Genomic DNA, 24,881 nt, shown 5'->3' with positions numbered 1-24,881 from the left:
CACACACACACACACACACACACACACACACACACACACACACACACTGTGCAACCCGATTCTTCACTCCACAGGTACAACACTCCTCAGATATACACACACACACACACACACACACACACACACACACACACACACACACACACACACACACACACACACACACTGGCCATATGTTTGATATGACAGATACACTTGAGGTTAAAGGTGAAGCGATAGACCATATGTGTGTCACGTCTCCAACACACGTCTGCTGTCTGAACATGTTCTCACACACCAGTGTGCGCTATGAAGCATTTAACATATAAATTCAATATCTTACTCATTTATTTTGTATTGAATATATAGTGTGTGCTACAACACCTGTGTGAGGTTTGGAGGTTAAATTGATAGTTTTTATACACACAAGGTAATAAGCTTCATATTTTGCATTCATTGCTGTTATGCATTATATAGTTATGTATGCATTGTCAACATTCAAGGATGCTTGTAGGATACCTCACAGAGATGTACCCGCGCAGAGTGAGGGCTTTAGCATGCTGCACACACACAGTTTGTGTCTGACAGTGTAGTTTCGCAGGCTTCACCGACTGTGGAAGTGTAAGCTATAGGACAAGCCAAGTGTGAGCTATAGGGCCATGACTTTATACAGCCTGACTGGAAAATGAATGAATTATGCATGTGTCCACTAGAGCAAATCTGTGTGTCTCTGTCTCTCTCTCTCTCTCTCTCTCTCTCTCTCTCTCTCTCTCTCTCTCTCTCTCTCTCTCTCTCTCTCTCTCTCTCTCTCTCTCTCTCTCTCTCTCTCTCTCTCTCTCTCTCTCTCTCTCTCTCTCTCCCTCCCTCTCTCTCTCTCTCCCTCCCTCTCTCTCGCTCTCTAATATTTCTTGATCTCTTCGTATTTAGTATATTTTGCTTTTGCTCTGTCTTCTTTTGTTCTTGAGAGTGTTTCCTTCCAGCTGCAGAACCCATCCACTTAATCCTGTTAGATAGACTAGTCTTAAAGCTGAGGGTGTCTCGGGCATCTTGTGCTGGAAGCCACTGTTTCACAACTGGACGGGGACCAGTAACACTGAGAGAGAAAAGAAAAAAGACACTCACAATTTACAGAGGCAAGATAGTATGAAATTGTTATTCTGTAACATTTCCCAAAATTTCCAAGGAAATTGGCTGTTTTATCAAGAGAGACAGAGGGAGGGAGTTTCCAGGTTTAAACTCCATTTACTTCACACTTATCAACAAGCAACCAATACTATAATATTTCTTTTGGCATACACTCTAAAAAATGCTGTGTTGCTTCAATCCAATTTTGGGTCAAATATGGACAAACCCAAACGTTGGGTTAAAAATGCAATTAAAAAATTTAACCCAACGGCAGGGTTTGTCTAGCCTGGGTGCCAGCCCGAACCCCGCCTACAACATTTTTTGGTCGGGAAGTTCGGTCTGGACTCCCAGAAGGCCGAGCCAATCAAATTGCCAGGGCGGGCTTTAATCGATGATGGACAGATGATCTGCGGTTACGTAATCACCACGTCATCAAAGAGCGGTTGGGTTGAATTGGTTTTCAACAAAGATGACTGCAGCTGGAGAACTGAGATGTTTAGATTCCGCTATCTAGGGTTTGTCCATATTTGACCCAAAATTGGGTTGAAACAACCCAGCATTTTTTAGAGTGTACATGTGTGTTATAGAAAGAGAGAAATACAGTATAGAGATAGAGAGATGGAGGGACTGGGTTAACCTGCCTGAAGCTAAACATTGTTCATGCATTTAAATAGGAATATTATTAAAATGGTGGATGAGTATATGTATCATTCTGAGCATCAAATGAATCTGGGCCTTTAATGGTAAGAAAGTGTTAAAGGTGCAAACCAGTGCAAGTGAAACTCTTTCAAACCTAAAGAATCAGTGTTTGCTTTAAAACGGTCATTTATTATAAATCATAGATGACAGCTTGTATGATGGTTTCAGATCTGGAGAGGTGATCGCTCCCTCCTCGGATGATGAATACATCAATAAGAACTGTATAGTGCTGAATATAAGTCTTGCCACCAGCGGATGCTGAGAAACAAAAGTGCGCTCTGGAAAATGACACCATCTGGAGCTATAACAAGAAATCTTATTGAAAACGGCACAAAATGACCTTTTCGGGATCATAAAACAACACTAAATGAAATTTTAAGATGCCCAAGAGCAATATCTGAGAGTATCTGTCTGTAATATAACAAGAGTAGCAATATCTTTGTCCTCTTGGTAGCATATGCATGCACTGTAAGAAATATATGAGGTGGTCAGTGATTCAACACCACTGTTTAATAAGGATGATTCACACAGACCGTGCTCTTTATATGCTTTATCTCATTATCTCTGAGGAATCCTAACACAGGCCTTGAGGATGTTTTGCTATAATGAACTCAGTAATGTACTTTGTCCTTGGGGTTCTGAAACGAGAAGTGTCTTTTCCTGGTAAATAAGAAAGCTCATGCTAGACAAATTATTAAATACCAGTTTTTTTCCTATTCAGAAAGATTGATTGCAGACAGATTCATGTATAGAAAAGCTTGTTTCACACTAAAAATAAAAATCAAATCGTCTCGCTTTCTAATAAAAAATATATTAGCATTGCTTGCGAAACAAATCTGTAAATAATTACGTAAACTTTTCAGATAAATAACGTAATAAATTCAATGGAGTAAGAAAAATAAATCAATTCCAGATATATTCTCTGAAAATATTATATATATTAATTCATATTTATTATGCATATTATTATACACAGTGTAGAGGATGGATACCCGACCCGAGCCCGACAGTAACCCGACGGGCCGAGCCGGGTTCGGACAGATATTTAGAAATGATGTTCGGGTTCGGGTCGGGCTCGGTCACATCACGCAATAAGGCATTGAACATTTTAAATTTAATACAGCTTATTATGTAGGTAGCCAATGTGCCTGATGCTTTCACTTGATGCAAACGTTCGTTTTTGTGATTAAAATGCATGTAACATATTACCATAATAACATCCGTCTTCCTGTGTGCGGACATTTGTTTATGTAGCCATGACAACGAAACACATGCATAATGTGCGCGCCTGTGTTAAGAGCGCTTGTTGTTCCGCGCGCTGATGCGCTCATCCTGACATTTCCGAATGCCTTCCTACAGCTGCTTAATAAAAGCGGCTTTCCACACAAACAAACGTACGTGTCATTTGTATGAGAAAAAAATGGGATTTTAACTGTCGGCCTCGGGTCGGGCTCGGACATAAATATCTTTATGCCTGTCGGGCTCGGGTCGGGTTCGGTTACTACTCTGTCGGACGTGGGCCGGGGTTCAGACAGAAAAATTCGGCCCGATCCAACCTCTAATACAGTGGGGAGAACATGTGAGAACTGCCGATTTTGCAGGTTTTCCTACTTACAAAGCATGTAGAGGTCTGTCATTTTTATCATAAGGACACTTCAACTGTGAGAGACGGAATCCAGAATCCAGAAATCCAGAAAATCACATCGTATGATTTTTAAATAATTAATTTGAATTTTATTGCATGACATAAGTATTTGATCACCTACCAACCAGTAAGATTTCCTTAACACCAACCTGTTAGTTTGTCTTTAAGAAGCCCTCCTGTTCTCCACTCATTACCAGTATTAACTGCTCATGTTTGAACCCGTAACCTGTATAAAAGACACCTGTCCACACACTCAATCAAACAGACACCTGTCCACACACTCAATCAAACAGACACCTGTCCACACACTCAATCAAACAGACACCTGTCCACACACTCAGTCAAACAGACACCTGTCCACACACTCAATCAAACAGACACCTGTCCACACACTCAATCAAACAGACACCTGTCCACACACTCAATCAAACAGACACCTGTCCACACACTCAATCAAACAGACACCTGTCCACACACTCAATCAATCAAACAGACACCTGTCCACACACTCAATCAAACAGACACCTGTCCACACACTCAATCAATCAAACAGACACCTGTCCACACACTCAATCAAACAGACACCTGTCCACACACTCAGTCAAACAGACACCTGTCCACACACTCAATCAAACAGACACCTGTCCACACACTCAATCAAACAGACACCTGTCCACACACTCAATCAAACAGACACCTGTCCACACACTCAATCAAACAGACACCTGTCCACACACTCAATCAATCAAACAGACACCTGTCCACACACTCAATCAAACAGACACCTGTCCACACACTCAATCAAACAGACACCTGTCCACACACTCAATCAAACAGACACCTGTCCACACACTCAATCAATCAAACAGACACCTGTCCACACACTCAATCAAACAGACACCTGTCCACACACTCAATCAAACAGACACCTGTCCACACACTCAATCAAACAGACACCTGTCCACACACTCAATCAAACAGACACCTGTCCACACACTCAATCAAACAGACACCTGTCCACACGCTCAATCAAACAGACACCTGTCCACACACTCAATCAAACAGACACCTGTCCACACACTCAATCAAACAGACACCTGTCCACACACTCAATCAAACAGACACCTGTCCACACACTCAATCAAACAGACACCTGTCCACACACTCGATCAAACAGACACCTGTCCACACACTCAATCAAACAGACACCTGTCCACACACTCAATCAAACAGACACCTGTCCACACACTCGATCAAACAGACACCTGTCCACACACTCAATCAAACAGACACCTGTCCACACACTCAATCGTCCACACACTCAATCAAACAGACACCTGTCCACACACTCAATCAAACAGACACCTGTCCACACACTCGATCAAACAGACACCTGTCCACACACTCAATCAAACAGACACCTGTCCACACACTCAATCAAACAGACACCTGTCCACACACTCAATCAAACAGACACCTGTCCGCACACTCAATCAAACAGACACCTGTCCACACGCTCAATCAAACAGACACCTGTCCACACACTCAATCAAACAGACACCTGTCCACACACTCAGTCAAACAGACACCTGTCCACACACTCAATCAAACAGACACCTGTCCACACACTCAATCAAACAGACACCTGTCCACACACTCAATCAAACAGACACCTGTCCACACACTCAATCAAACAGACACCTGTCCACACACTCAATCAAACAGACACCTGTCCACACACTCAATCAAACAGACACCTGTCCACACACTCAATCAAACAGACACCTGTCCACACACTCAATCAAACAGACACCTGTCCACACACTCAGTCAAACAGACACCTGTCCACACACTCAATCAAACAGACACCTGTCCACACACTCAATCAAACAGACACCTGTCCACACACTCAATCAAACAGACACCTGTCCACACACTCAATCAAACAGACACCTGTCCACACGCTCAATCAAACAGACACCTGTCCACACACTCAATCAAACAGACACCTGTCCACACACTCAATCAAACAGACACCTGTCCACACACTCAATCAAACAGACACCTGTCCACACACTCAATCAAACAGACACCTGTCCACACACTCAATCAAACAGACACCTGTCCACACACTCAATCAAACAGACACCTGTCCACACACTCAATCAAACAGACACCTGTCCACACGCTCAATCAAACAGACACCTGTCCACACACTCAATCAAACAGACACCTGTCCACACACTCAATCAAACAGACACCTGTCCACACACTCAATCAAACAGACACCTGTCCACACACTCAATCAAACAGACACCTGTCCACACACTCGATCAAACAGACACCTGTCCACACACTCAATCAAACAGACACCTGTCCACACACTCAATCAAACAGACACCTGTCCACACACTCGATCAAACAGACACCTGTCCACACACTCAATCAAACAGACACCTGTCCACACACTCAATCGTCCACACACTCAATCAAACAGACACCTGTCCACACACTCAATCAAACAGACACCTGTCCACACACTCGATCAAACAGACACCTGTCCACACACTCAATCAAACAGACACCTGTCCACACACTCAATCAAACAGACACCTGTCCACACACTCAATCAAACAGACACCTGTCCACACACTCAATCAAACAGACACCTGTCCGCACACTCAATCAAACAGACACCTGTCCACACGCTCAATCAAACAGACACCTGTCCACACACTCAATCAAACAGACACCTGTCCACACACTCAGTCAAACAGACACCTGTCCACACACTCAATCAAACAGACACCTGTCCACACACTCAATCAAACAGACACCTGTCCACACACTCAATCAAACAGACACCTGTCCACACACTCAATCAAACAGACACCTGTCCACACACTCAATCAAACAGACACCTGTCCACACACTCAATCAAACAGACACCTGTCCACACACTCAATCAAACAGACACCTGTCCACACACTCAATCAAACAGACACCTGTCCACACACTCAATCAAACAGACACCTGTCCACACACTCAATCAAACAGACAGCTGTCCACACACTCAATCAAACAGACACCTGTCCACACACTCAATCAAACAGACACCTGTCCACACACTCAATCAAACACACACCTGTCCACACACTCGATCAAACAGACACCTGTCCACACGCTCGATCAAACAGACACCTGTCCACACGCTCAATCAAACAGACACCTGTCCACACACTCAATCAAACAGACACCTGTCCACACACTCGATCAAACAGACACCTGTCCACACACACAATCAAACAGACACCTGTCCACACACTCAATCAAACAGACACCTGTCCACACACTCTATCAAACAGACACCTGTCCACACACTCAATCAAACAGACTCCTGTCCACACACTCAATCAAACAGACACCTGTCCACACGCTCGATCAAACAGACACCTGTCCACACGCTCAATCAAACAGACACCTGTCCACACACTCAATCAAACAGACACCTGTCCACACACTCAATCAAACAGACACCTGTCCACACACTCAATCATACACACACCTGTCCACACACTCGATCAAACAGACACCTGTCCACACACTCAATCAAACAGACACCTGTCCACACACTCAATCAAACAGACACCTGTCCACACACTCAATCAAACAGACACCTGTCCACACACTCAATCAAACAGACACCTGTCCACACACACAATCAAACAGACACCTGTCCACACACTCAATCAAACAGACACCTGTCCACACACTCAATCAAACACACACCTGTCCACACACTCAATCAAACAGACACCTGTCCACACACTCGATCAAACAGACACCTGTCCACACACTCGATCAAACAGACACCTGTCCACACACTCGATCAAACAGACACCTGTCCACACACTCGATCAAACAGACACCTGTCCACACACTCGATCAAACAGACACCTGTCCACACACTCAATCAAACAGACACCTGTCCACACACTCAATCAAACAGACACCTGTCCACACACTCAATCAAACAGACACCTGTCCACACACTCAATCAAACAGACACCTGTCCACACACTCAATCAAACAGACACCTGTCCACACACTCAATCAAACAGACACCTGTCCACACACTCAATCAAACAGACACCTGTCCACACACTCAATCAAACAGACACCTGTCCACACACTCAATCAAACAGACACCTGTCCACACACTCAATCAAACAGACACCTGTCCACACACACAATCAAACAGACACCTGTCCACACACTCAATCAAACACACACCTGTCCACACACTCGATCAAACAGACACCTGTCCACACACTCGATCAAACAGACACCTGTCCACACACTCGATCAAACAGACACCTGTCCACACACTCGATCAAACAGACACCTGTCCACACACTCGATCAAACAGACACCTGTCCACACACTCGATCAAACAGACACCTGTCCACACACTCAATCAAACAGACACCTGTCCACACACTCAATCAAACAGACACCTGTCCACACACTCAATCAAACAGACACCTGTCCACACACTCAATCAAACAGACACCTGTCCACACACTCAATCAAACAGACACCTGTCCACACACTCAATCAAACAGACACCTGTCCACACACTCAATCAAACAGACACCTGTCCACACACTCAATCAAACACACACCTGTCCACACACTCAATCAAACACACACCTGTCCACACACTCAATCAAACACTCCAAGCTCTCCACAATGGCCAAGACCAGAGAGCTGTGTAAGGACATTAGGGATAAAATTGTAGACCTGCACAAGGCTGTCCTCCCCACTGTATTATTATTAATATAATATGGAATTTTGTGAATTTCTCTTCTTTAAATGATGTGCATAGGATATTCTTTCTGGAAAAACAAGACAACATGCTGATTAAGATGCAAATCCTAGTGAACCTTTAACAGACATCCCGATGTTTCATTGATCATGTGATCGCCTGAAGGTCAAACATCTATAAGATCTGACGTGTGCTAGCTAAGACTAATTACTTAAACTAGCTGAAATCGAGCACTTTTAAATGCCATTAGCTTGATATACGGTTTAATGAGTATACAGACGATGAGAAGATGCCCCACAGGGTACATAAATATATTCAACTATTCCATAGAAAACATAACATGTAGGTCTATGTGATTGTTAATGAACATCTGCTCTTTGTTCAGAGAGGGCACACTCATTTAAAGGCTCACTTGTTGAGTTTGTAAGTCTAAAATATGACAAATATTCAGTGCTTGTTGATGTATACTGTATATGTAACTATATTATAGGATTTAAGAGGAGGCGAAGAGAGCAGAAGTAAAGAAAAGGGTTTAAGAATTAATGAAACTGTGTTTGTGATTACGGGAGAAAGCGCTTCGGCTGTGAAAAAAGGATTGTGGGTAATTCATATGTAAATCAGTCTCTCAGTGTTAGTCTGATTGGACACACAAATATGCATGGATACCAACACTATAATTGAAGCCTATTGTAGCTGCAAATTGTGTTTGCTATTTGTGATGTTTAATATGACATTTTAGCCTGAATCTGCAAAGAATAATGCCTACAAATGTTTTGATGACAGTGATTTGTTGCCCTTTAAGTTTGAGATTTGACGTGGTGGTCACTGATTTGGTTGTACAGATGCATCAAAATAATTTATTGTTTTTTCATTTTATGCCAGTTCTATTTCACATATTTCACCATGCATTCTGATGATTGGATTTCAAACCCAGAATTACAGCGTGAAAGGCCAGTTTGGATATGCCTTGTGTGAATGCATGTCTGTGTGTGTATGTGTGTCTTACACATGTCTGGAAACAATAAAGGAAGCAGGCATAAACATGGTGCTAGTGGTGCTAGCTTCAACCTTCTTCTGAAACACTCAGCATTGTGAAAAAAAGGGTTCCTCAAGGTTCTATCCACCTTATTCCTGACGATCTCACTGTGTTTCTTTTGAATTATGGGGAACTTCCATTCAAAAACGCTGAAACTAATCATTTCAAATCATAAGTTTGCCAAACAAATAAAGCTTATCTGTCAGTTTGACTGGATGAGCTGGTAATTTCCCTTCATGGTTTATTTTCAGGCATCATGAGAATAACACACACTTGGTATTTTAACGTGACATGTTATAACAAGAATATCTACGGCAAGAGCTCTGTTCAGTCGCTGCTTTCTTTTCCTCGTGATCATTTTCTTTTTTCCCTTTGCAATCCGCTGTAAAAGTATTAAAAAGGGCAAATACTGCGCATTTATGGTCTGTTTCCCGAGTTTAATCTACGATATATTCCATTAACAATTCACTGGAATTCGCGAATAATCTCGTTATTCTCATCAAATCCTCACGTCTCTTTCCAGGTTTGTTTTCACAGGTAAATGCAATTTATAATCTGTCAAAATGACGGAAATCATTTTGAAATAGTATCACGTAATGCTGACGTTAATGAACATTTTTGATTAAGGCAACATAAGTTACAGATATATGTGATATTTAACCAAAGACTCGCGCTTTTGGGGTTATTTGGTCTGTTGAAAGTACCTTGTTGATGCTTTTACACTTTTAAATGTCCTTTTAATGTTCGATGTTTGAACGGTGAGTAGATTAACGTTGTTTTATGGTGACACTTTCTTAAATTGCGTTCATAGAGCGAGCCTTTTCACTGATTGTTTACAGTTTAACGGAAATTACACCCATAATTCGCGCAAAGCATCATGGGGCGCAGGAATAGTGTGGATATAGAACCCTGTGTTCCATACTTGGCCAATAGAACCTTTTACAAAAAAAAATGGTTCTATGTAGAACCCTTGGAGAGCAAAGAACCTTTTTTTATTCAAATGGTTCTATAATTCATGTTTTATGACTGAAGTGTAAACAAAACATTACACAATAATTATAGGCCTACACAACACATTTACAAAGCTTTTTGGATGACTGCTGTAGTCAAAAACAAGTCAACTAATATTAATATCTAGTCAATGTATGATTTGAGCTTTCTTTATGCACACTTATGCACAAACTTATATTTCCTAATACATTAGTTTGCCTTTTTGAAAAATAGTGTACTATAGTGTAGTGTATTTATTAGATGTTTTAATTGTTATCTGCATTGTCAAATATCAAAAATGATTTGTTTTTCCTCATTTCAGAGATGCATGTAAAAGTTATTAAGTACTGTACATGTACATATGTTACATAGACAAGCTTATGTATGTTTATTGCAAAGTGAAAATGCTTAAATTAAATAATTCAAAGTAAATTGTTTAATGTATTTAAACATATTTAATGTAAAAACAGTTTTGCTGTCTAATACAAAGTATACAGAGGTGCAATTTTAAATATGACACTAATATTTTTGTATAATCAATTGAATACATTTTTTTTTTTAGAATTTTCTGGATTGGTTATATTTTCTTATTCAATAATAATTAACTTGTTTAATAATAAAGAATCCTTAAATGGTTCTATATAGAACCATCTAACTTGGATTCAAAGAACCATTTGGGGTTCCATTTATTTATGCAACCCATTAAAACGGTTCTATATAGAACCATTAGGAGTTCCATATATGAAGCGGGTGATAGAACCATTTCTTTTAAAAGTGATGTCCACAGAAAGAGACGTTACAATGTGCTTTCTTACAGTCACACACTCACCGGACGCAGTGTTTAAAAGACTCACACAGGCAGACATGAACAAGCATAATGTAGTCAGCAGGGAGCCAGTGACTTCGGTCCGCCTCTCTAAATCAAGATTAATGGGCTTGTGAACGCTACATTAATAGGCTGTCACTTGAGGATACATTTACAAGAGCAGGATGATTATCCCGCTTTTACTTAATTTCCTCATTACAGGTGTGTGTGTGTGTGTGTGTGTGTGTGTGTGTGTGTGTGTGTGTGTGTGTGTGTGTGTGTGTGTGTGTGTGTGTGTGTGTGTGTGTGTGTGTGTGTGTGTGTGTGTGTGTGTGTGTGTGTGTGTGTGTGTGTTTGTGTTGAACTGAAGCTGTCCAGCACATGCTGAAGTTTGGGGCTGGAATGTGTTTGAAAAGAAAACATTTTCTCTTGTGCTCGGCTAGGATGCACTTATTTGATCTACTGTAAAATTGTGAAATATTTCAATTTAAAATAGGCGTTTTCTGTTTTAATATATTTTAAAATCCAATTTATTCCTGTGATCAAAGCTGAATTTTCAGCATCATTACTGCAGTCTTCAGTGTCACATGATCCTTCAGAAATCAGTGTAATATTATCAATGTTGAAAACAATTAGTGCTTTTTGTGGAACGTGATGATTATTTAACACCAGTTATTTGAGCTAGAAATCTTTTGTAACTTTAATGTATTTACTGTCACTTTTGATCAATTTAATGGATCCTTGCTGAATAAAAGTTTTGATTGAAAAAAAATAAAACACTTAGTCCACAAACTTTTAAAATAAATAATTCATAGTTTTGTGTGATATATAGTATATTCTATACCTATTTAAGCCACATTGATATTTGTGTGTGTGTGTGTGTGTGTGTGTGTGTGTGCGTACGTGCGTGCGTGGGTGCCTGTGTGTGTGTGTGTGTGTAGTGGTGGTGTGTGTGTGTGTGTGTAGTGGTGGTGTGTGTGTGTGTCCTCAGGGTCTCATTATTTGTGGTAGGCACAAAAACACAGACACTTTTTCTTGTGTTTTCTGATCATGAAAATGTTTTCATTAATGTCTGACTATGATAAGTAATAGATAAACTTGTGTATGCTCTTTTAATAAACACTACTCAAAAGCATAGTTTTTGTGGTAAACTGAAGAAATGATGTTCTGCTGTTGCCCTGGGCTATAGTGAGGCCTCAGTTATTATGATGGGTAATATCCTTGTACATTAGGAATTGCTGACACAAAGCATTGTGGGAGCCGTAGACTACACTTGATTTAAATGAAGTGCTTCTGAAATATAGTCTCATTTTGCTGTCCGTCAGACTAATGGTTTTACCACTGACAGGGCTGTCGTGCTCGGCTCCAGTGTCACACATCTAATAGCGGCCCGGCTTTCATATCTGGAGCTGAGTTTAGTTTCTGATGAGAACAGAACGCTTGAGTCTCGCTGTTGCATTTCTTTAACATCATAACATCTTTTAATTTATCATACAAATAATTATCGTAGGTCAAGTTCCCATATTCGACTAAAAGTCCCGAGGGTACTGTCAGAATTTGGCACGGGTGCGTTTTCTTTATATGCTCCTTGGGTTTGGAATGAATTGCAAAATGTTCTTAATTTAGACGCACTTCCAACCTTAAGCACTTTTAAACGTCTTTTGCAAAATATTTTAGTGGACACTTGTAATTGTGTTAGCTGATTTGCTTTTACCTAGCTTTTGATTGTTGTAAATTGTGGTGTTGTCTTATTGTTATTTCTTTTGTGTGAAACTACATGTGCCGCTGTCTTGACCAGGTCTCGCTGGAAGAAGAGATAGTAATATCTCAATGTGATTCTCCTGGTTAAATAAAGGTTGTTATTATTATTATGACATACATGGGTCTAAATCAATAAATATTTGGCTGTGTGTGTTTGTGGTATTTATGTGAGGGTAGAAATAATATAGACCTGTATATATATTAACTGTAAATCTGTTTTCTTCCTAGTACCGGTAGTGGTTTTCATTGCTCACTGAATGAAGAACAGCCGGTCTGTCAGTAAAGGGAATAGAAGGAGAGAGTCTTTATTAATTGGAATTTCTGGGCCACTGAGTTGCTTAAGGCTTTATTATAAAAACATTTTCAAAACGAACAAGATTTTCATTAATTAGTAGAGAAACCCCAGATGCCTTTATATAGTGAGAAGACTATAATAATTCTATATTGGTATTGTTTTCTTTCCCTTTTTTTTTCTTAACCCAAGGCTTACCTTTTCATTCATTTTTTTTCACCCGGAAAGAGGCTTTAGCCCGGACTCGTTTTAATGTCATGTCATCTATCATCGTGTGTGTGTGTGTGTGTGTGTGTGTGTGTGTGTGTGTGTGTGTGTGTGTGTGTGTGTGTGCACTAGAGTCCAGTCTTTCAGGACAGTTTATCCCTCCATCTGTAATTAAAATCACTCATGGAGAACACCACGACCGCTGAACAATGGCATCCATATTTTATAACACACGCACACAACACCTACAATTACAGTCTGAGCCGCTCTTAACACACACACACACACACACACACACACTCCCACACTCATTTGATGGAATTTATTTTTATCATCCAACCTGAAATTGGGTTTTGACAAAACTGTCACTTTCAAGGACCTAGATAAGATTGGTGTGTGTGCGTGTGTGTGCGTGTGTGTGTGTTTGATTATACTGTAGTTCTGATTTCTGAAGGGATGTTATAAAATCTGGAATAACTTTTAACAGTATTTTCTATAACTGGGAGATTTAAAGCACAACTGTCACAAACTCCAGCTTACCGAGTAATGCAGAGTTGAGTTTACACGGCACGATTTGCAAAAGTAGTCGGGTCACTGTTCTTTTCTCGACTATCTGGGGTAACATTCAGTTTACATTCATTCATATATCAGACACTTTTATCCAAAGCAACTTACAAATGAGAAACAATAGAAGCAATTAAACTAGCAGTAGGACAACAGTATGTAAGTGCTATGACCCTTCACAGTACAATCTAACGTAGTACTTTATTTTATTAGTATTTTTTTTAGATAGAATAGAGGAGAAAGTGTTAGTACTGGATCAAGTGCTGCCGAAAAAGATACGTCTTCAGCAGTTTCTTAAAAATGGCTTGCTTAAAAGTGGCTGTGTTCACACTGACCGGTGGATCGGCGACCGGAGGTTTCACACTGCATGACTTTACAAAAGAAAGAATCGCTGACCACTTCTGTCTGGTCCGCAAACATGATAAGGAAATACCGCAGGATCACGCGTGCGTGAGACTGGAGTTCTTGCGCGAGACTGAAATTGTTATCAAAAATTATCCAAATTGTTGTGCACTGATTTGCAGCAAAAAGGAGAAGAAAAAAAAACAGATTATGCAGGAGGAGTGTGTGTTCTGCGAAAAAAGTTGGGAGTAAATAAATAATTTTGCAATGTGGTCAAGCAAATGTCTGTGCTTTGTGCTAAAAATTTGGTTCCCGTAGCCTACCCCGAAGTGATAAAATAAAATACAATTCTGTATCAAAATTTATAGGCAAGAGAAGTAGTTTGTTAAGGCTTGATTTGGCACAAAACCTGCGCACATATATTCAAATGCGCATAACTATAGAATTAATTCTTGATGCGCACGTGAGCGTCATCAGTGTTTCTCACAGGTTCAGTTTAAAGTCTGTGTAGAGAGAACGCTGTCGTCTTAGCGGTCTCTAATTTAATAACTAATGATCGTTGCGACGGAAGTGAATCAATCAAAACTAACTTTAGCTGGAAAATATCTTTATTCAAGAACCGCTATAAAGACAAAACAATCTGTTACCTTAAATTATACGTTTATCTCTGTAAAGCAGCTTTGTTAAAAGCGCTATATAAATGAAGATGACTTGACTTGTTTCTGTTTGATATAATTGTAAATATATCTATTAAAATACTGATATGCTGGTCTATAACTCCTCCCCGAACATCCCGCTGTCCTGTTTCTTGCTCTCTCATTGGCTGTCGGTCATCAGAACACATTCACACGGCATGCCAAATATCTCACCAAAACCAGTCGGTGAGTGACACTCGGGCCTAAAATAGTTCAGTGTGAACTCGGCATCTGGACATCTTCGGCATACTATTTTGACTGGACAATGGTTTAGGAGGATCTTATTAATCTTGCATACTATATTGGCCAGTTAATACACTTGGGGTTGAGCCAGAGACTTTAGTTTAAGTTTAACTGATGTCTTCTCTCTCTTCCTCCAGTCTGACTGATAGACCATCCTCAGGAGTCTCTCTCTCTCTCTCTCTCTCCTCTCTAAATCATCCCTCACTTCATTCCGGTCCTTTATTCTTCCCCTGACTCTCACCCTTTACCTCGCGATTCCTCCTCTATCCGTCGTGCGGTCCCTCTGGAGATCTCTCCTGTCCGCTGCTCCTGTAATCACAGACAGGTTGAGACAGATGGCAATACTTCTTATCCGCTCTCTCTCTCACTTTATCTCACTTTGTCTTGCTCCGTCTCTCTAACGCTGGCTGAGATCAGAACGTCTGAAGCATTGATCACATGAGTAGCTTACACAGTACATGGTTATTTAACATTTATTTATGATTATTATATTTTAGGTACTGTTAATTAGGTGAGACAATCTCTAACCTGTCGTACTTAACCACACTGTAAAAAATTATCGTGATTTTAACGGTAAAAATGTTACAGTGAAGAACTGTTAATTGGTTAACATAAAGTTTCCGCACTATATACGGTAAATAACTGTGATAGATCTAATGGTACGTTTAATGTAATTTTACTGTAAAATACCGTTAAATTTACAGTTTTTGAAAGTGAAAAAGAACAACTCATTGTATAATTTACGGTGAAAAACCGTAAATTGACATTCCCACAATTCCCTGTGTGACACTTCACATTTGATGTATTTTTGTTGAAATAACTATACTGTAAACAAAAATTACATCCCCAAGTCAAAATTTTCTAGTGACTGGTAACATCTACATTTTTCAATTAGTCTGACATATTATTTCTCATTGAGCCAATGTTAACAGACTATTGCAACAATTAATTCAATTTATTTTACAGAATTTATTAGGCCAATTTAAAAATTTAGATGTGACCAGTCACTAGAATTTTTTTTTTTTTTTTTTTTACAGTGTATGTTTCTTCATAGTTTTCTTAGTTTTTTCTGATCAGTTATGTACATTAGGGTTTTATGTTACATTTAATGTTGTTAAATTAATGTTTATTGCATTTTTAAACTTGAATGTGTGTTACCATGATGGTGTTTGTGTGAATGACACTGTGCAGCTTCTATTAGTATTAACTTTCTTGTGGAAGAGCTCCTTATGATGAGCTTTGATTGATCATGAGACTCTCATCGCTGCTGTGATTAGTGGTTATCAGATATTAATACTTCAATAGAACGGGGTTTATTACTGTATATTTTAAGTTAAGTCTGTAAAACCAATACCGTCACTACCGTATTTTTGACGGTAAAGTTCTGGCAACCACAGCTGCCGTTTTTTTACCGAAAAAAATCACGGTTTAATTTTTTACAGTGCAAAAAACGACCGTTTACTATGGGTTTCTGTTTGTGCGACATTGTAACCCGAAAATTGCTCACATTAAACATCGATCTGATCGTCTTATGTGATCCTCTTAGTTTTGTCTTCAGTGTGAACAAACCAATTGCTCTGGGAAACTTGTTACGTCATGCCTAGATAGGGCACACTTTATCAAAATGTGTGTGTGAAATGTCAGCAGTCAGAAATATTGATTGGTAGTCATTTGTCACTTTATATATATATATATTTGTTAAACCAATGATCCATAAGTTCTGTCCTCTTTATGTTTATCAGGCATAATGTTTATGCATTATTGCATGCGCTTTATAATGTATCTATGTGACAGTATGGTGAACAACAGCTTTAGGAAATGTTTGAGTTCTGCTTTGAATTCATGATCAAATGTATGTTAGGATATGTGTGTTAGTTTCATTTTCATAATACTCTGCTGCCACCTAGTGCCACATTTCCCTTTATTTCTCTCTCTCCATCTGTCAGTCGTCTGCACCACTCCTGCTGTCAGACACGAAAGCCAATCAGTGTGTGTCGTTATAGAGAGACCGTACGAGTGGAGAGGACTGTGTGTGTGCAGTCAGGGATCTCACACACACATACATTAACATCAGTGTTTACACATCCCTCACATACACACTCACTGTTGGTACACACTGCAGAATGAACACAATTACCAATCGTACAGTTTGTCAAACCTAACCTAGCCACATTCTTCCTAACACACACACACACACACACACACACACACACACACACACACACACACACACACACACACACACACACACACACTCATTTACATATAAATTGGAGTAAGTAGGACAGAGCTTGTTTAAATTTGATGAGAGCTTTTGTTCAAATGAGGACTGAAAACACAGGGGTATCGAATGAATACACTCAGTGTGTATATGTGTGTGTTCTTGGCAATAGTTCGGGGACATTTAAGGACAGCCTTAGTTGGGGGAAAAAAATCCATTAAATAATACCACATGTAAAACCATAGAATCAATATACTATAAAACAATAGAAATAATCTATTGTATGTCCCACTAAGAAAGCGAAGTAAATTGTGTGGTTGTATGGTATTGTATGTCCCTGTATAATCCGTATTCACAAGCTTGCATATCTAATTAATGTTATTTGATCGGGCTTTAGGTTAGATGCCGATGTTAGTATCGTTCCGTGTTTCTGTTTGGATCTGTAGACATAGAGGAGCCAGGACTGAATGTAGAGTGTCTTAATACCAGAGGTTTAAATCTAAACTAGAGCATAGAAATGCTATTATTACCCATAATTCATGGGATGACTCTTCGCATTCCTTGAAAGAGCAAGCTTTTCTCTTTGGCCGGATTACTCAAAACCACTGTTCTCTTTCCTTGCAATTACACAAAATGCTCACTCTTTTTCTGGCGGGTTTTCTGGAGCTTCTTTAAATCATCCAAGCAAATGTTCTTCAGAAAAGCAGATCAGATGTGATTGAAGCTCTGTCAATTGGATCATTATTGGATCATTTCAGCTCATTTTATACACTTTATGTTATTTCCTAAATAGGTTTACTCATGGCATGGACCAAGATTGCATGATAGACATGTAGTCATTCTCTCATATTATCTCAAATGTTGAAATAACCATCAATCAGTGTCTCAGTGGGTGGCCGAGCATGGAGACAAAAATCAAAATTATATATATATAGTAGCAACCACCAAGCAATGACCTGTGTGTGTGTGTGTGTGTGTGTGTGTGTGTGTGTGTGTGTGTGTGTGTGTGTGTGTGTGTGTGTGTGTGTGTGTGTGTGTGTGTGTGTGTGTGTGTGTGTGTGTGTGTGTGTGTGTGTGATCTATGATACTCTGGTCACTATGAATGACTGTAAGTCTATGGTATTTTTCTACTCATTGTTTAGAAAAGTAAACCAAATGATTTGAAAGATTTCATTAATATCTTGTCTTTCTTGTTTATTTATTTATTTACTTCTTTAATTTTTTAACTGCACATTCACTCATTATTTTACATTGAATAAACTGTTCTTTGACTCACTTCAGCAACTGCTGTTTGTCCAGCTTGAAATATCATACTTTCCCTTACTCTTACCCTTCTCTGTATGTGGGTCATGTATACATGAGAGTGTGTGTGTGTGTGTGTGTGTGTGTGTGTGTGTGTGTGTGTGTGTGTGTGTGTGTGTGTGTGTGTGTTTGCCTTTGGGCTGTGTTCTAAAGTTTGAGGGAGGATGCTGGCAGTGGTTAACAGTAACAGGAAACGCCAGTCATCCCACTGGAGCCAATCAGCACTAGCCCAACTGAACCCAGTTACACTACACTCCAGTCAGAGATGTTTCACTGCAGCGCTCTTTCCATTGGGAACACAGCTGTGGTGTGTGTGTGTGTGTGTACTTTTACAAATATCTTTGTGAGGACCAGTTTGAGTTTTAGAGCATTGGAGTGAGGACAAAGAGAGTAAAGTGAGGACATGTTGGCCGGTCCTCAGTTTCTGAGACCCCTTTAAAGGACAGTTTGAGGGTCAAGACTTGGTTTTAGGGATAAGGTTATAATGAGGTTAAAGGTCAGGGTTCGGGTTAGGCACTTAGTTGTGATGGGTAAGGTTACAGTAAACTGCTAGAGATTGCATTGTGTCAATGAATGTCCTCATAAAGATTGATGTACAAGAGTGTGTGCGCGTGTGTGTGTGTGTGTGCGCGCACATGCATGTGTGTGTGTGTGTGTGCATACTTATTGTCAGAACTTTAAGACCCATTGCAGCTGAGAACTGTGTTATGTACATGCTGATATGTTGTGTGTGTGTGTGTGTGTGCGTGTGTGTTATGTGCGTGCTGATATGTTGTGTGTGTGTGTGCGTGTGTGTTATGTGCGTGCTGATATGTTGTGTGTGTGCGTGCGTGTGTGTTGTGCGTGCTGATATGTTGTGTGTGTGCATGCGTGTGTGTGTGTGCGTGTGTTTTGTGCGTGCTGATATGTTGTGTGTGTGTGTGTGTGTGTGCATGCGTGTGTGTGTGCGTGTGTGTTATGTGCGTGCTGATATGTTGTGTGTGTGTGTGCATGCGTGTGTGTTATGTGCGTGCTGATATGTTGTGTGTGTGTGTGCATGCGTGTGTGTTATGTGCGTGCTGATATGTTGATAACCTGAGAGGATGATTCTGTCGTGGCTTATGTACGGCCCTCAGCTCTCCTCTACTGCCATGCATTGTTCTATATTCCCCTCTGTCCAGAGAGAGAGAGAGAGAGAGAGAGAGAGAGAGAGAGAGAGAGAGAGAGGCTGTACCGAGGGAGGAGGGAACTTGGAAAAGAGGAGGGAGGTTTAGAGAGCGATAGAACAGAAAAAGAAATTAAGAAAGACAAAGAAAGAAGGAGGGAGACCTGTCTATTCTGAGTGACATTACAGCAAATATCTCAATTATACCGGTGAGTCCTTCTCAAACTCGCAGTCTGTGTTTAATATTAATATTTGATTATTCTCAAGAGATTAACTTCAAGTAGAGTTGCTGCACTCTGGCAAATATAATACTAGGCTGCTAACATTCATAGTTTGGAGTCGTAGAAAGTTGAGAGATTTACTCTCTCGTGTCATACAGTGTGTGTCAGTGTGTTTGCGTTCTGTGTGAGCGGGAGATATTTTCAGAAGTTCATCCGCTGTGTCTCGTGTTGAAGATACAAACACAAGTTCTATGAATTACCACAGAAAATGTCAAATTCTGTTCTCATCCTTCAGTTGGTAAAATAATAATAATATTAATAAAAAGTAATGTTGACAGTTACATGCTTACAGCGAAAGTCTATGTGGGAAATGCACTATAACTGTCCAATGGATTTCCATTGTTTGGGACAAAATAATATTATGTGGTTTATTTGTATTTACCCAGGAACATTGTTTTAATAATTCTGGAATTCAATTTTACATTTTTGGCTGGTAGGATATTCAATACGTAGCAAACATACAGACATGACATCTATGTGAAAAGTTTTAAAAGTCAATAAGATTTTTGAAAGAAAGAAAGAAAGAAAGAAATACATTTATTCATCATTTTAAGATGCATTACATTGAAAGGAACGACTTTTACATTTTCAAAACAAAAATCCAGTTGTAATAAATGCTGTTCTATTCCACTTTTTTTTTACATCAAAAACTGTTCATTCTGCAGCACAACTGTTTTTCAACATTGATAATGATAATAATAAGATATAGCTTTGTCATCATTACATTTCAAAATAAATTAAATTGGTTAGGATTAAAAACTTCTTTCTAAACGTTAAATAATATTACCGACCCCAAACTTTTCAACAGTAGTGTGTGAAAGTAAAAGAATTATGAGGCATGGATGTTTGACAAACAAGAAACTTACTTCATATTGTGATCACATGATCTCGTTACAAGCAACAAAAGCCGTTCATAAAGTACAACACAAACAGATCAAGATACACAGACAGAAAAATATATATAGTGTCATTTGCTGCACAAGTAAGAATCCTTACAAATATGAATTTATTTTCAGTGTTGACACACAGGAACGGACACACATCCATGTATAGCCACGCGTGATAACCCAGTATTCAAACTGGAAAGGAAGTTAGACAATAAGTTATGTTTGTGTTGTGACGACAGCTCTCGCACCGACAATGAAATTTCACTAACAAGCATACACACACACACACACACACACACACACACACACACACACATACACGTATACATATACAAAGCCCCTTGTGTTTGACTTCCTGTCTGGAAGACGTCCAACAGCATCTGGATCAATTCAGGATTAAAATAGAAAGGAGAGACTTTGGGAGGGAGAGACGAATCAAATAGAAGTCAGAAACACTCCTCAAACTACATGAAGAGAGAGAGAGAGAGAGAGAGAGAGAGAGAGAGAGAGAGAGAGAGAGAGAGAGAGAGAGAGAGAGAGAGGTACATATGACATGATCTATACATAGGCCTATATGTTTTGTTTATTTGCTTGTTTTATTATTTAAATATAATATGTTGATGCTTTTGGCAACATACACAGTCATGCTAATAAAGCTAATTTGACATGTAAAAATAAAAAATAAAAATAAATGTAAAGAGAGGTGAGAGAGAGAGAGAGAGAGAGAGAGAGAGAGAGATTTGCTTTAACTGCTGGTAGTGAAATCATCATAACTGTATCCCATCCTGATCAGAGCGGTGTGTTGCCATGGCGATGCAAGCCGGTACCTGCTCGCCGGCTGCTCCTGCTACGGTCCATTGTGCAGTCTCCTCTCCTGAATGTGCTGGGCTTTATTGTTCTGCATGCAGAGACGTGTGTACGCGGCCCGCGGGAGCAGCGGATCTGTGTTTGCGTTACTGATCACCTGTGTCTGTGTCTTCAAAGCTGTAGTAATGATGACAGCTTGTCCTCGCTCAGAGTCATGTGCATGAGTGTGTATCAGTGGGGTCTGCTAAAGCAATCACTGTTATTATTGCCCATGCTTACGGTCAAGGATTCGGACAAACCTCTAATCCTAAGTATTGCAATCCAGTACATCCCACAATGTTTGTGACATAAAAGATACCTCAAATTGTGTGGCTTTTTTGAGAAGAGGAGTGCTATTACTTTTCTAAATCATTGACAGCTACACACAGCTACACACACACACACACACACACACACACACACACACACAAACTTTGAAAAGGACATGAGTCGAATCTAGAATATCTTGGGGCTGCACTCACACACTCTACCCAGAACACCCTAGCAACCGCATAGCAACCTGCTGACAGCCACTCTTGGCAACTCCTGCCTGTGTGATTTTCCTACGTTGCTGTAGTTATATTCTTAGCTTTACTTTTTTTTTTTGTAATTATACATTGTAGATATTGTGTTTTAACCCAAACATCAGCCTGATGATGTCATTTCCAATAATACAGGAGTGGCAGACAACGTATAATCAAGCCTCCGATCCTCCTCTGCTGTAGACATGACACACACACACACACACAGAGCGGACCATATTTATGGATTATTTTAGGGATGTTATTTTTGGGGGAAAAGTCTGTCTGTCTGTCTGTTGTTCAAAATTAGTTTTTTTTGTTGTTGTTGAGAAATTAATTTTTACTCAGCAAGGATGCATTGAATTTATCAAAATTGACATTAATTTACAATGTTACATTTCTCACAACTGTTTTCAACATTGATAATAATAAGAAATGTTTCTTGAGCAGCAAATCATCATATTTTACTGATTTCTGAAGGATCATGTGACACTGAAGACGAGGAATGATGCTGTAAATTCAGCTTTGACATCACAGGAATAAATAGCATTTGAACTAATATTAAAACAGAAAACATTTGGATTTGCATTGTATTTTTGATCAAAGAAATGCAGAGCAAACTTCTTTCCAAAACATTTTTCAATATCTTGCCGACCAATCCAATGATCTTGAGCTATACTCTCATACCCATCCCGTGTTCATCTCCGCCTTTCTCTATTCATTTTATTATTTTTATTATTATTTTTCTGCTTTTCCCCAAGGGGTTTCTGTCTTCACTTTCTGTATGTGTTTGATATAATCAAGATTGAAAAATTGTCAACACTCTAAAAAATGCTGGGTTGTTTCAACCCAATTTTGGGTCAAATATGGACAAACCCAACCGTTGGGTAAAATTTTTAAATTAAATTTTTAACCCAATGTTTGGGTTTGTCCATATTTGACTCAAAATTGGGTTAAAACAACCCAGCATTTGGAATATGATGGGCTAACATGTTAAAACCTAACGTTGGCTGTTGTACTGTATGTTTTACTCATGCACATCTGAATGAAGTCACACATACACACCCTCACATGCACAATTTCATGGCTTTAATGTGTGTGCCACTGCAGAACAGAAACACCCATGTACATCACTGATGTGAAATGAAGTGATATGATTGGCTTACAGTCCAATGACAAACTCTAGAAGATCCTCTCACTGGAAAACAGTGCAGATAACGAAGTCACTAATACGCCAGCAAAGAATCCCAGCAACCCAGCACACACTAGGATACAGTGTGTGTGTGTGTGTGTGTGTGTGTGTGTGTGTGTGTGTGTGTGTGTGTGTGTGTGTGTGTGTGTGTGTGTGTGTGTGTGTGTTTATAAGCCAGTGTGGTTCACTCACTGCTGTTTGAGTCTCTGTAAAGCATGATGTTAGGTTTGAATGAGGTCACCACACATCTGGAGAATGACACAGTTTTGAAACTCTATTCAGTGAACTAAATCTCTCTCCCACTGAACAAGAAACTCATTTCATTCTCTCTTCACATACATGTACATTTACTTTAGTTAAATGACGACATATGCCTACTATAATCTCTTTATGTTTATAAATTAAGCACTTCACTATTAGCACTTCAAATTGTAAGCCTTACATGAGTTTTGTGTGTGTGTGGGGGGGGGGGGGGGGGGGGACAAAAGTATGTTTAATTATAGTACCTTTAAAAGTTTAGGGTCGGTAAGATTAGGGCTGGGTATCGATTCAGATGTTCCAATTCGATTCGATTTCGATTCGCAAGCTCTGAATTCGATTCGATTTCGATTCTCGATTCAATTTCGATTCTAAATTCGACTCAATGAATAGATTTAATACAAATCCTATATATTTTTTTGTGGTTCATTAATAAAAAGAAATCTAGCCACAAACCTGTATATTAAACTCTTTTTATTTTAGGTACTCTTGCGTACATTAAAACTCAACTTCAAATGCATACAGTGAATAACAAGTCAGAACAGTCGCATGCCTTGATCAATCAGGATCAGGTTATTTTATGTTTAAGAGAAAACTAACATAAAATCTCACAGCATTATCTGTAACATGGAGACTGCAAGCCTATGAACCGTGTAGGAAAACTAATACTGGCTTTTGGGTGATAGATAAATAAATATGAAAAAAGAAAACAATTTTTGGCCTTTGAGAATCGATTTTGAATCGACCACATTTTAAAAATCGATTAATCGAAAAATCGCCCAGCCCTAGGTAAGATTATTCTTTTTTTTTTACTCATATTTTTATTTTGCACCACAACATGACATCTATGCATTGTTTTTACCGAAAGTGGTGCTTTAATTTTCATGAACTCATACAGTCACATCACAGACTGGTTGCATGTGTGCGGTCGGTGTAGTCACGTCTCTTGTACATGTGTGTGAGGACAATGAAGTGTGACACACTCCATTCTCCTGCTGTCCACCCTTTTACACACTGA

General features: G+C 39.5%; 1 protein-coding gene across 7 annotated transcripts in view; it reads left to right on the top strand.

Moving 5' to 3' along the window:
* Nucleotides 1-24,881, top strand: part of sash1a (SAM and SH3 domain containing 1a) — a 297,141-nt gene that overhangs the window by 180,165 nt on the left and 92,095 nt on the right. Inside the window, exon 1 of one of the 7 annotated variants that reach the window (XM_079639441.1) lies at nucleotides 19,996-20,087. The exons of 5 other annotated variants lie outside the window; for them this stretch is intronic. The gene's annotated coding sequence lies outside the window, so the exon portion shown is untranslated. Of the gene's footprint in view, nucleotides 1-19,995; nucleotides 20,088-24,881 lie in introns of those variants that run through there. One more of the 7 variants, XM_079639432.1, reaches the window with a different exon arrangement.

The sequence above is a fragment of the Phoxinus phoxinus genome (genome assembly GCF_949152265.1).
Source record: "Phoxinus phoxinus genome assembly, chromosome: 16".
NCBI classification, from domain to species: domain Eukaryota; kingdom Metazoa; phylum Chordata; class Actinopteri; order Cypriniformes; family Leuciscidae; genus Phoxinus; species Phoxinus phoxinus.
The sequence above is the reverse complement of the archived record's forward strand: the minus strand, read 5'-3'. Positions and strand labels throughout refer to the sequence as shown.